The sequence below is a fragment of the Diabrotica virgifera genome, chromosome 9, assembly GCF_917563875.1.
Source record: "Diabrotica virgifera virgifera chromosome 9, PGI_DIABVI_V3a".
Lineage (NCBI taxonomy): Eukaryota > Metazoa > Arthropoda > Insecta > Coleoptera > Chrysomelidae > Diabrotica > Diabrotica virgifera.
The window spans coordinates 55,028,379-55,041,458 of NC_065451.1; the positions used below are offsets into that span (position 1 = coordinate 55,028,379).

Below are 13,080 nucleotides of genomic sequence, written 5' to 3' on the forward strand. Positions count from 1 at the left end.
AACCTTCTGGTTTTTCCCCGCTTTTAAAAAATACCACGTCATCTATTTCTACTATTTCTGTTTCCAATTGTTTTGTCTCTTGTAAAGCTATTATTTCTACATTATATCTTTTAATTTCTCTAATTAATTCTTTGAGTTTTCCTGTTTCGTATGTGCCTCTTACATTATATGTACCCAAGTTGACTTTAGTTTTCTTTTTGTTATCTTTACTTATTGCCTTGTCCATTGCCTGCGTCGTTTCCTTCTTATTTATCCCTGTTGCAAACTGTATCTTGTCATTTTTCGGCTTTTCTTTTTTATTGCTGTCTTGATTTGTTTTATTTCCATAGTTCGTAATCCTCTTCTTTGCATTTTTCGTCGTCATTTGTTTCCTTTCATTGCTATTGCTTAGTTTTTTGCTTTGGTCTCTACCACCAACGTTTGGTTCATTCCATCCCAGCGCCATATTTCATGATCGGCATATATTTTCTTATACCCTACTTTCACTTTTCTCCCTTCCTTTCTTAGTTCTTGCGCTTTTTGTCTGACATGTTTCTGTACAATTCTGTCGTTCTTTGATAGGTCATCGTTGATATAAACTAGACCTTCTTCTCGATTTCTCAATTTGGTTTTGTTTCGCATGATTTTTCTTTTATCTTCTTCCTTTTCAAGCTCAACCAGACAAACTTTTTCTCCTAACTTCAGAGCCTTCTCTATTTGTACATCTACTTTTAATTCTGTCTGCATAAAATTTTTCATTGCATGTTTTAGGATATCTGGCCCATTTGTATCTATGTTCAATCCTTGTATAATTATATTTTTCCGCCTTTTTTGATTTTCTAAACTTTCAAGCCGTTCTTCTATTTGATAAACTGCCTGTTTTAGTTTCGTGGTTTCTTCTCTTAATGTTACATTCTCCTGGCGTAGCTCTCTTATTTCATCTCTATATTCTTTCTGCTCTCTACGCATCTCGCTAAGTTCTCTTGATTGTTCCTCGATTTTTAGACTTACTCCTGCCATCATTTCCATAATTTTTTGTATATTCTCTTCCATTTTCTCCTTTCTGTAGGAGGGAGATCTGCTTATTTTTCGACTTTTGTTAAAAGCCCGTTCCAATTCTTCCTCTTTTCTCTTCTTGTCGTTTTCGTCTGTCGTGGTACCGTCACTTTCTGTTCGAAATAATAGCTCTTCGTATTTTTTATCTTCTCTGCTCATTACAACTGGTTCGTTTTACTGCGATAAAGGTCTCGTTCGGACTATCTCCGCGGAAACTTAACCTTTCTCAGTGCAGCGTCTTACTTTTTTTCTTTTTTTTCTTTTTTTTTTTTTTTTTTTTTTTTTTTTTTGATAAAATTATATTGAGCAGTATATACTATTTCGCTCCTCCCTACTTACAGGACTTCCCTGTCGACTTGGCAACACCGCGTTCCAATCAAACAAGAATCCACTTCGAATATCGTAATATCGATGACGTTTTATTTGTTTGTGTGTTACGCTTACCTTTGATTTTTGCCAATTTGGAGCACAATTTCAATATTTAGTTTATTATTTTTCGTTCAGCGCGAAGATTACTCACTTAACTTCACACTTTAGCGTTTGCTGTAATTGATTTACTCTGCATTTCGCGAAAAACGGGTTTAATGCAGGAGCAAAATACAATTAATATTTACACACTCAGCGCAACGTTGCCAATCCTGAAATTATTAGGATTATTAAGAAATGAAATTATATTCTATAAAAATCTTTGTAAATTACAGTGTTATTATTTTGCAATAGAACTTATAAAATGTCTTCAAGAGACACAAAAGAATGTATGTACAAAGTTTCAACCTAATTGAACCTGATAAACCGAAGTTGCAATTGTTTGTTTGCAGCACATGGCTAAATTCATAGTATATCGCGTACGATAATAAAATTAACCAAAAGTTTACCTACCTGTGAAAAAGCGTTCTGTTACAACCGATGTACTCGATTGACTGTGTTCTTCAAGCATGTACTACAGGCACTCGGCTAAACTTGATAATATTCGTTTGTTTCAAATAAATATGGAATAAAGGCGGGGCGCGTTCGAATTTATACAACACGTTCGAATTCACCCCACATTACGGTACGCTTCGATTTATATGTCACATATATACTATTTCTGCGACTATAATATGACACTTTCGATTAGAATTTGTTAACTGGAAATGATATAAAAACGAATATTATATCTTTGTTCTCATTTTGTTAAGGCACGTCGAATAATATATCGCTTATATAATTTGGTAACTTTAGTACTTTCGGTTGCATCTCTAAAACCGGAAGTCCGAGGTCAAATTTTTGGTCTTTAATACCATCTTTGGATTATAAGCTTTCATTCGAAATTTCATTTATCATTCTATCTGTATTGATAATGTAGGAGTTTCAGTGCCGGAAAAAAATATTTGCAAAGTGAATAAAACGAAATAAGTGAAAAGAACGTGCAAAGACGACACGTGCAAATTGAAAGAAACGAAATCAGGAGAATTATTATTTTAATTTTAAAAATTAACACCTTTGTCATATCAATTTACTATTTTAGTTAGGAATAACCCACAAAATTGGCTTATTCTGCGAACTATAGATATATCTAGGTCTAGGTAATAGATATGCACATTGCACAGAACACCGCATCCTCGGGGTAGACCGCATACTATAACATTGCAAATTTTCGACATGTTTAAGCGAATAATAATTTAACATAATGTATGCCATGCGCAATGCGCATATTTAAAGCATTTCTTATGCATAAAAATCCCAACTGTTGTAGCTGTAGCCATTATCATAATGACTATATAAAAAATAGAAATTCCTGATTTCCCAGTATTGTACTATTAGATAATACATAGCACGTGCTTCTATGACATACGAGTCCATGCGCAGCAGGTATTTCTGAATTATAATGTAATTCTCCTATTCCTGCGTAGTTCTTTTATTTTAATACATCATGACAGGCATTTTATTCATTACTGGAGATAAATAGATTGTTGTATTTCCCGTTTTATATCTCTTATCAATCAATTCATGAAGTTAAGATTATAAATCGATACAGAATTCGGCAGTCATGTGCCAGCAGTAAAATTAACGGCAAGGCAATGTTGCCACGTTTAAAAAAGAAATTTCTTTCTCCAGTAAGTAGATTTTCGATACTGTTTTATCTACAGATTTTTCTATCGTGTTAAAAACACTAAATTAACTATTAAAACCTTTTAATGAATCCATGAGATTGATATGGTCGTTAAATACATGAATGATAACAACCTTAATTCGACCAATAGCATGGCTATGGCAGTGAAGCATGGGTCCTGAAAGAAACGTCCAAAAACAAATTCGACACATTCGAAAGGAAAGTACTGAGGAGAATACTAGGACCTGTGAGCGAAAACGGAATCTTCAGAAGTCGATACAACAACGAGCTTTATCAACTTTATAAGGAAATACTCCTGTAGTCGACCGGTATGCGAATTTACAAAGGCTATACCAATTCAGTCATGAGGGCGACTGAATTCGACTAGGTTTTGTATGCAGAATATTAGTTACATATTCTATTCTATTTCGGTCCAGAAATTAACTGTATTAGGCCAGGGTAATAAGACAAAAATATACCCTGTACGTGACACTCGAGCAGCCAGGGTACTGAAGCGTTTTTTCGACAAGTAATACCTACAGGAACAAATTGTAACTATTTCCTGCGTAGGATCTGGCGGCCATTTTTATTTATAAACAATTAACTTCCAAAAAATGGCATTTCACCCTTTTTTTTCAAATCAATGGAAAACAGTGACACTTATGATTTTTTTAGTACAAATATCTTTGAGATTATGGAAAAAGCTTTAAAATGACATATTACAAAGTTTGATATACTCCTTTATTGTTAATATAATTGGGAAAAAATGTCGGAATTGCAAAAAAGATGTTTTTGCAATAACTGTTGTAAAAATTAGTGTACAGGTTTGAAATTTTTGTCAAATGACGGTTCTTTGGTGCTTAATATATGATAAAGATTTCAAAGCGATTCATTGAATTGTTTAAATTTTATTCGAATTGTTTATCTCAGAGAGCATTTTTTTTGCAATAACATAAGTCAGAAAACAATGACGTTAGAACCATTCCACAGGTGTCAAATGGAAGAGCATGAGCTAGGTTTATAACTTGGTTTAAAAAAAAAACCGAATAAAAAATGCATTTATTAGTAATAAATAATTATGCAAAAGTATCGTAAATCTTTCCTTATAAACTTTTTGGATAACTTTTTCCAAAAAAATTAACTTTTTTACCCTGTGATAAGTGCACAACTACCAAGTATTGTTATTTATATCATAATTGATAAAAAATTGTAATAAATATATATAATTTCTTATATAACAAAATAAAAAGTTTATAAGGAAAGCTTTACAGTACTTTTGCATAATTATTTATTACTAATAAATGCATTTTTTATTCGCTTTTTTTAAACCAACTTGCAAATGTAGTTCATGCTCTTTCATTTGACACCTGTGGCATGGTTCTAACGTCATTTTTTTCTGACTTATATTATTGCAAAAACATGCTCTCTGGGATAAACAATTTGAATAAAATTTAAACAATTGAATGAATCGCTTTGAAATTTTTACCACATATTAAGCGCTAAAGAACCCTTATGTGACAAAAATTTCAAAGCTGTACACTAATTTTTACAATAGATATTGCGAAATTAATTTTTTTTGCAATTCCGACCTTTTTTCGCAATTATATTAACAATAAATGAGTATATCAAACTTTGTAATACGTCATTTTAAAGCTTTTTTCATAATCTCAAAGATATTTGTACTGAAAAAACCATAAGTTTCACTGTTTTCCATTGATTTGAAAAAAAAAGGGAAAATGCCATTTTTTGACACTTAATTGTTTATAAATAAAAATGGCCGCCAGATCCTACGCAGGAAATAGTTACAATTTGCTCTCATAGGTATTACCTGTCGAAAAAACGCTTCAGTACCCTGGCTGCTCGAGTGTCATGGGAAAAACCTTATTACCCTGGACTATATTGGTGTGGGATTTGTAAGCGAAATTTTTGATTAATATTGAGCAAATGTCTAACTGATTCAGTCATGTAAGTAAAACTAATCAGGTATTTACTAACTGGATTTATTATTATATCATAAATTTTAGATATGTTTTGAGAATTAAAATGAATAATATGTTTTTGCATATGAATAAAAATTAAAAACAAATTTAATGAATTACTACTAATGTACGAGTATATACAGTACCTATGTCCCTGTAAGTTGGAACCATAAGGAAAACTTTTTTATTACTTTTACGAAAAAACGTTGTTCGTTATAAAAAGTTTTGCATGGCCGAAAACGTAAGATACAATCATCAGATATCAAATTTTATTAAAAGTATACGAGGTATGTCAAAAAATATTATTTTCTCAAGAGTAAAGCACCTTTGTATTCTATAATATTGAAAATTGTTATTATCGAAAGTTGTTTGGAATTAAAAATTATGTTCTAATGCGCAATTACATTCTTCTAATTTAAAAAAACTTTTTTGAAGATACCCATGATAACTCAGAAATTATTAATTTTACCAAAAAAAAGTTATTCTTTATAAAAAGTTTTGCACGTTCTACAAAATAAGATTCTATCATAATATTTCACATTTTATCAATTTTATACGGGATGTCAAAAAATAATATGAATTTCGCTGAAGAGTAAATTACTTTTATTTTGCACAATATTGAAAAATTTTATTATTAAAAGTGGTTCAGATTTAAAAAGCATGTATGAGTATACAATTACATCTTATTAATTGAAATATTGTGAACTATAAAGGTACTTTACCCTTCAACAAAAATCATTTTTTTGACACACTTCGTAGAATATTAATAAAATTTAATAAATTATGGCTGTATGTTAGTTTCTAGACGATGCAAAAATTTTTATAAAGAATAACTTTTTTTCGTAAAACTAACAATATCGAGAAAATTAATTTGAGATAATTTGAGAAAAAATTTCAATTTTTTTAATTAGAAGAGTGTAATTGCATATTAAAACATTATTTTTAAGTCCAAACAAATTTTCGTAATAACAATTTTCAATCTTGTGAAATATATAGGTAAAGATACTTCACTCTTGACAGAAATTCATATTTTTTGACTCATACATTAGTAGTTATTCATTTTTTTTTCGTTTTTAATTTTTAATCATATCCAAATATATGTTATACATTTTAATTTTCAAAATATAACTTAATTTTATGATATAATAATAAATCCACTTAAGTAGAAATACTTGATTAGTTTTACTTACATGACTGAAACAGTATAGACATTTGCTCAATAATAATCAAAAATTTCGCTTACCAATCCTACACCAATACAGTTAATTTCTGTACCGAAATAAAATAGAATATGTAACTAATATTCTGCATACAAAACCTAGTCGAATTCAGTCGCCCCCATGACTGAATTAGTATAGCTTTTGTAAATTCGCGACCGGTATCATAGGGATAGGAAAAACCTACCGGTTTAAACCTAAAACCGTTTTTTTACTTCGCAATAACCGGTTTTACCGGTTGTTTTTTTTTGTCCCGGTTATAACCGTTTTTTTTTATTTTTAAAGTAAAAACCGGTTATTAGGTTTTTACGGTGATTAGGATTAGGTTAGGTATTATTTTGGATCCCAATCATAATTATTATTCTCAAATAATTATTCCCAACAAAACCATAATTCAAATTTTATTTTATTTTATAAAATACAAAAGCAAACTGAAAGTACAATCTCACATCAGCTAGAAACAATTATTAAGTTTTATTATAATATTTCCTTGAAAAGGTATTTGTAATCATAATATTTACATCAGAAGTGATCTGGGTGAATTAGACGCAAATATCATCTATTTTTCACACTTAACTCTTGACATTGAAAGTGGGTGAATGACTTTTTCTGATTACCAAAAATAATGCGCTGACTATGAATACCGAATTACTGATTACGAATACGAATCTCCAAGAATTTCCCTACGTTTTCAAAACGATACACTCATACAGGAAGTATTAAATGAGTTAAGATGTACCTATTCTGCAAATATACAAACGTGTTAAAAGTAATACATGTTCTTTCGATAGTACTAATTTTGATCATATTGATATCGAGTCGAATGGAGTATCGCAAACTAAAGTGTATTGTAAATGTAACTTTGTAACCTATTGGATTAAAAAACCGAAAACCGGTTTTTCCAAAAACCGGTTTTTTTGGCCGGTTATAACCGCCAGGTTAAACCGTAAGCAAAAAAAAGCGGTATAAGCGAAAACCGGTGTTTTGTCAAAAACCGCCATCCCTAGTATCGTGAACTAATCCTTAAAAGCAAGCAGTTCCAGAAATTTTACACGTACCGGCAACGCCGCGCAAGCATTTTCCTACTGAAATAAAACACACCTCATGTAATTATTACGGGTTATGAACATTTCCTAGCAGTGATACGAGCACCGAGCCGAAAACGTCGTGCAGTGCGGTGCAGTGCACACGTGATTTCCCACATAACGCATCGCATAATAAAGCAGTTCTACATTCTACTGAAGTGTATGCATGTCATGAACTAAAAGAAAGTGAGTAGTGTTAGTGCCATTTTGCCCTACTGTGTGCGTTTGAGTGTTTGTCAGTTTTTTAGTTTAGTTATTTCTCTACGTTGAGGGTATGTCTTATTACAAAATAATGTTTTAAATAGATAAATCTAATTCTTATCTGGCAACTATTATAGTTCTAAGATATTTGGATTAAGGTTGCGGAAATCGTAGCACTAGCCAATTTCGTGATACAAAACATGCTTTTGACGGTTGGACAGGTTTCAGGGACACCTTACACAATTTATGTAACAGTGTATTTTCACACGAAAATCTTACCTGGACAAAAATTAAGATATTTCAAATTTTTTGCCTGTTAAAAAGGTTCTGATATAAAAGCTTCACTGAACATACTATTATATATTGATATAGATTATTAAATTTCTTCTTCTTCTAATGACACTACAACCCTTTGTGAGTCTTCGCCTGCTTAATTAATGTTCTTCATGATGTTCATGATTTTAAGATCTTACTCTACGTCGTCTATCCACGGGGCCTTCCTCTTGTTCTATCTCCTTGGGGCTTTCATCTCTGCGAACAAGCCAGTTTAGACTATTAGCTATAGTATATCAGCTATAGTATTTTAAAGGGCCTATCTAATCTGAAACAAACCAGGTTTCATCTCTTTCATATGCTCTAGTGAACAGGGCTGGATTTACATATGGGCTGAATGAGCTACAGCCAAGGGCGGCAAATTTTGGTAAAAAAGTAAATGGCGGGGAGGGGGGAGGTTGGCAAATTATAGATAGCCCAGGGGCGGCAAATCTTCAAATGCACCTCTGCCAGTGAATGTGTCGATATATATAGGGTGAGGCAGATAAGTGGTCTATTAGAAATATCTCGAGAACTAAAGGCAACAGAATCATGAAAATTGGAATGAAGGAGCCTTGAAGGATGATCTATTCAATGAAAATATTTTATCTCTTTGCAACTTCCGGTTATTGCTTATAACTTCGTTTTTTTTAAATGGGACACCCTGTATATTTTAACCTTTTTGGATTCTCCTCAATATCTTCTTTCTTAAAATATGAGGTTTTGTAATATTATACAGGGTATTTTAAAAAATATTTACGTTTTTTTATTAATTTCGTAGCAACATTCACACCCTGTAGAATTGTAATAGTTTGACATTAAAAACTCTGATTACATTCAAGTGATTTTTAATATAGTCTACTATTGTTAAGAATCAATAGTATAGCTAATTTTGAAATTTTAGTATACAGAGTTGGTCGAAACTCGGAATGAATATTTTCTGAGTTTTCTTAAATGGAACACCCTGTATTTTAGTATTGTAATGAAACGATATTTCATGGTACTTTTTTATTTTATAAGTATTCCCTATACCTAATTGCTTTAATTTGTGAGTTATTGGTGATTCAAGCTAAACATTAATTGCAACAAAAAATACGTAAAATTTTATTAGGTTGGCCGTGAAAAAATTCAATCACAAATAATTTTTCAGAAATTAATACATATTAATCCAGAGTGATCCTTAAAATTACCAATAATGGTTTAGCTATCAAAATACCTACGTAGTTAAAATTGTTGGTGCGATTAACAATTAAGCACAAATTAAAGCAGTTAGGTATAGGGAATGCTTAAGAAATAAAAAAGTACCATAAAATTTCATTTCATTACAATACTAAAATATAGGGTGTTCCATTTAAGAAAACTCAGAAAATACTCATTCCGAGTTTCGACCAACCCTGTATACTAAAATTAAAAATTTAGCAATACTTATGATTCTTAACAACAGTAGACTATATTAAAAATCATTTGAACGTAAGTGGAGTTTTAGCTGGCAAACTACTACAATTCTACAGGGTGTGAATGTTGCTACGAAATTAATAAATAAACGTAATTATCTTTTAAAATACCCTGTATAACTTTACAAAACCTCATATTTTAAGAAAGAAGACATCGAAGAGAATCCAAAAATGTAAAAATATACAGGGTGTCCCATTTAAAAAAAAACGAAGTTATAAGCAACTTCCGGTATAACCGGAAGTAGCAAATAGATGAAAGAATTTTCATTAAATAGATGACTCTTCAAAACCCCTTAATAAAAATTTTCATGGTTCTGTTGCCTTTAGTTCTCGAGATATTTCTAATAGGCCCTTTATCTGCCTCACCCTGTATATAAAGTGTTGAGCGCGCTAATAACCAGCAACATAACGCAAAAGATGTTAAACGCATTAAGTTGTGAGGTAAAAAGAAATGAAACTAGTGGAGGTGGGAAATTTAGCTATATAAACCTATAAATTTGCATTCTATTTATTGTTTCCCATCTTTAGATGTATCAGAGGAGTATGTCAACTAAATCTGCCACTGTCACAGTGACAGTTGACAAACTCGTCCGATACGTCTAAAGGTGGGAAACAATAAATATAATGTAAATTTATACGTTTTTATCGCTAAATTTCATAACTCTACTAGTTTATTTTCTTTTTAGCTCACAACTTAATATGTTTTCCATCTTTTGCGTTATTTTGCCGGTTATTAGTGCGCTCATCGACTCATCACTGTATAAATGGATAGATATCTCTATCGACTTTACTCCATTCTTTAACAACGAGTTTATCACCTTACATTTCCACTTTTCCTTCAATATTTCCGGTATAAAACAAATATTTCCGGTATAAAACAAAGGGTGTTTACACTAGATACTTTTATATATCAAATAACTTTAATCTGATCAATTGGATTAGGTAAGGGAAAAGTAGGGTAAGTAGTAGCCTTCATTTCTCTTCATAATGGTCCTTATATTTTTGTGTGGAGTGTAATTGTCTACACAGCGGTTCTCAATATTTTTGAGTCATGTACCACCAACTACTTTCTATTATTTTTGGTACCACCTAACTAAAATACCTATCTAGCTAGATGATCTAATTAAGTATAATAGTGTTAAAGATAAAGGCAGTTTTTGTTTTTATTTGATTCAGAGTTGGACCACCATCTCCATATAGCTATTTCAGCATCTATGCATCCTCAGTGAAGCTATGCGGTCACAACTCTGAAACAAATATCAACAATCCTGCCTATTTAAGGGAAAACATCGCGATGCAATGTTTCCACCTTTTGAGACGCAAAACTGCGACCTCTCTCGTAATACGAGGAAGACGAAAAGCCCTAGATACAAAGTTTGCTACTTTTATACAATTACAATAATTGAAATAAAGATTAATAAACAATATTTTAAGAGACCGAGAAATCGGTCTCAAAGGCGGAGGAACCAGGAAATGGTCAACGGCATCAGGATGTAGAAGGCCAGGAGAAACCACTACATTAAAGATCCTTGTGGATATCTCTAGTACAGCTTCCCATGACAGATAAGGAAACTATAGATACATTTAATGATCATGGACTTCGGAATCCAAGATCCGGCAGGGGAGGAAGATCACAACCAGACCACGGGGCCTGTCAGGTCGTCAACACACGAAAACCCCGTGTCGTGGAAATCCACGTGGAACGTAACAACTATGTTTGAAGGTGCGAAATTACAAAATATTCAGCTAGAAATGGCCAGACTAGACATTCCTATCCTAGGTATATGCGAGACGAAATGGCTAGGGTCAAACATATTTGAGAGTAATGGATACATTGTATACCACTCGGGAAAGGCAGAAGGACCCAGACGTAACGGAGTCGCAATCATTGTCAAAGAAGAAATTCGTAACTGTATCCGAAATTTCGTCCCTTTCAATGATCGTATCATGATGATTCAGCTGCAAAATAAACTACTGAATATTAATATAATACAAGTCTATGCGCCAACAGCTGACAAACCAGATGAAGAAATTGAGCAATTCTACAGCCAAATTAAACAAATTCTCCGGAGCACAAAAAAACATGAAGCTACAATTATTATGGGAGACTTCAACTCAAAAGTTGGTGCCGAAATCACACAAGATATAACCGGAAAGTATGGACTTGGAGAAAGGAACGAAAGAGGGCAAAGACTAATACAGTTCTGCCAAGAAGAGAAATGCATTATAGCAAATACTTTGTTTCAGCAACCTAAAAGACGACTATATACCTGGAAATCTCCAGCTGATCAAGAGGGAAAGATAGTCAGAAATCAAATTGACTACATTATCATTAATAGAAGGTTTAGAAACAGTATTACATCTGCAAAAACATACCCAAGTGCAGACGCAGCAACTAACCACAATTTGCTCTGTGCTGGATTCAAACTAAAACTAAAAAGAATAAAAGCCCCCACAACGCAGAAGAAACCTAATACTCGACTCCTAAAAAATGCCGTAATATCAGATGAGTTCGAAAATAAGATAAATCGTGAGATTAAAAAACAGTTAGAAAGATCTGGACAAGAAAATATCGGTCAAAATCTAGATATCATGAATTCCGCCATGGTCACCATAGCAAACGAAGTTTTGAAACCAGAAAAAGACCCAATAAAGAAAAAGGATTGGATGACCGATAAAATACTAGACCTTATTCAACAAAGAAGAAATTGGAAAAACAAAGACGAGATTCGGTATAGAGAGATATATCGACAAATAAGATACGAGGTTAAGCGAGCAAAAGAGGACTGGATGGAACAAAGATGTCGTGAAATGGAAGAACTACAAAGAAAACATGACGAGTTTAATATACATAAAAACCTTAAAGAAATTACCTACACTCAGAGAAAAAGAACTCCTCACTTTATGAGAAACTCCAAAGGTAAAATAATTCTCGACTTGGATGAAAAAAAGGAAGAATGGACTAACTATATAAAAGAGCTCTTCCTGGATACGAGGCCACCACTTAACACCACAAAGTATACGAATACTGGTCCTAGTATTTTAAAAGCGGAAGTAGAGAAAGCCATCAAACAGAGCAAAAATGGGAAATCTCCAGGCCCTGACCAAATACCATCAGACTGGCTCAAACTTCTGGATGACGACAATGTCTCACAACTAACAAACATTTATAACCATATATACGAGACTGGCATGATGCCACAGATATGGTTAGAGTCTACATTTATTCCACTCCCAAAAAAGTCTAATACATCATCATGTAAAGACTTTAGACTAATTAGTCTCATGAGCCACTCTCTCAAGCTACTTCTTAAGATAATTCTTAATAGAATCAAGCACAAATGTGAAGAGACAATGGGAAACAAACAATTCGGTTTCAGAGAAGGATTGGGAACAAGGGAAGCTTTGTTCTCAATGTTAACATTACTTCAACGATCATGGGAAGTACAGAAACCAATTTACGTCTGCTTTATAGATTTTGAGAAGGCGTTTGATAGAGTTCAACATGATAGGTTGTTTGAATATCTAGAAATGATTGGAATAGACGATAAAGATCTGAGACTTTTACAACATCTATATTGGAATCAAGAAGCTTCTATTCTGGTAGACGGCAAAGAAACAGACAAAATTTGCATTCAAAGAGGTGTCAGACAGGGTTGTGTGTTATCCCCAACTATGTTGAACGTATACTCAGAAATAATTTTT

General features: G+C 32.5%; 1 protein-coding gene across 3 annotated transcripts in view; it reads left to right on the forward strand.

Annotated features, from left to right (window-relative positions):
• The first annotated feature begins 7,414 nt into the window (after positions 1–7,414).
• Positions 7,415–13,080, forward strand: part of LOC126891716 (glycerol-3-phosphate dehydrogenase, mitochondrial) — a 228,551-nt gene continuing 222,885 nt past the window's right edge. For 2 of the 3 annotated variants that reach the window (XM_050660983.1, XM_050660981.1), the window contains exon 1: positions 7,415–7,594. The gene's annotated coding sequence lies outside the window, so the exon portion shown is untranslated. Of the gene's footprint in view, positions 7,681–13,080 lie in introns of all 3 variants that reach the window. The other variant, XM_050660982.1, reaches the window with a different exon arrangement.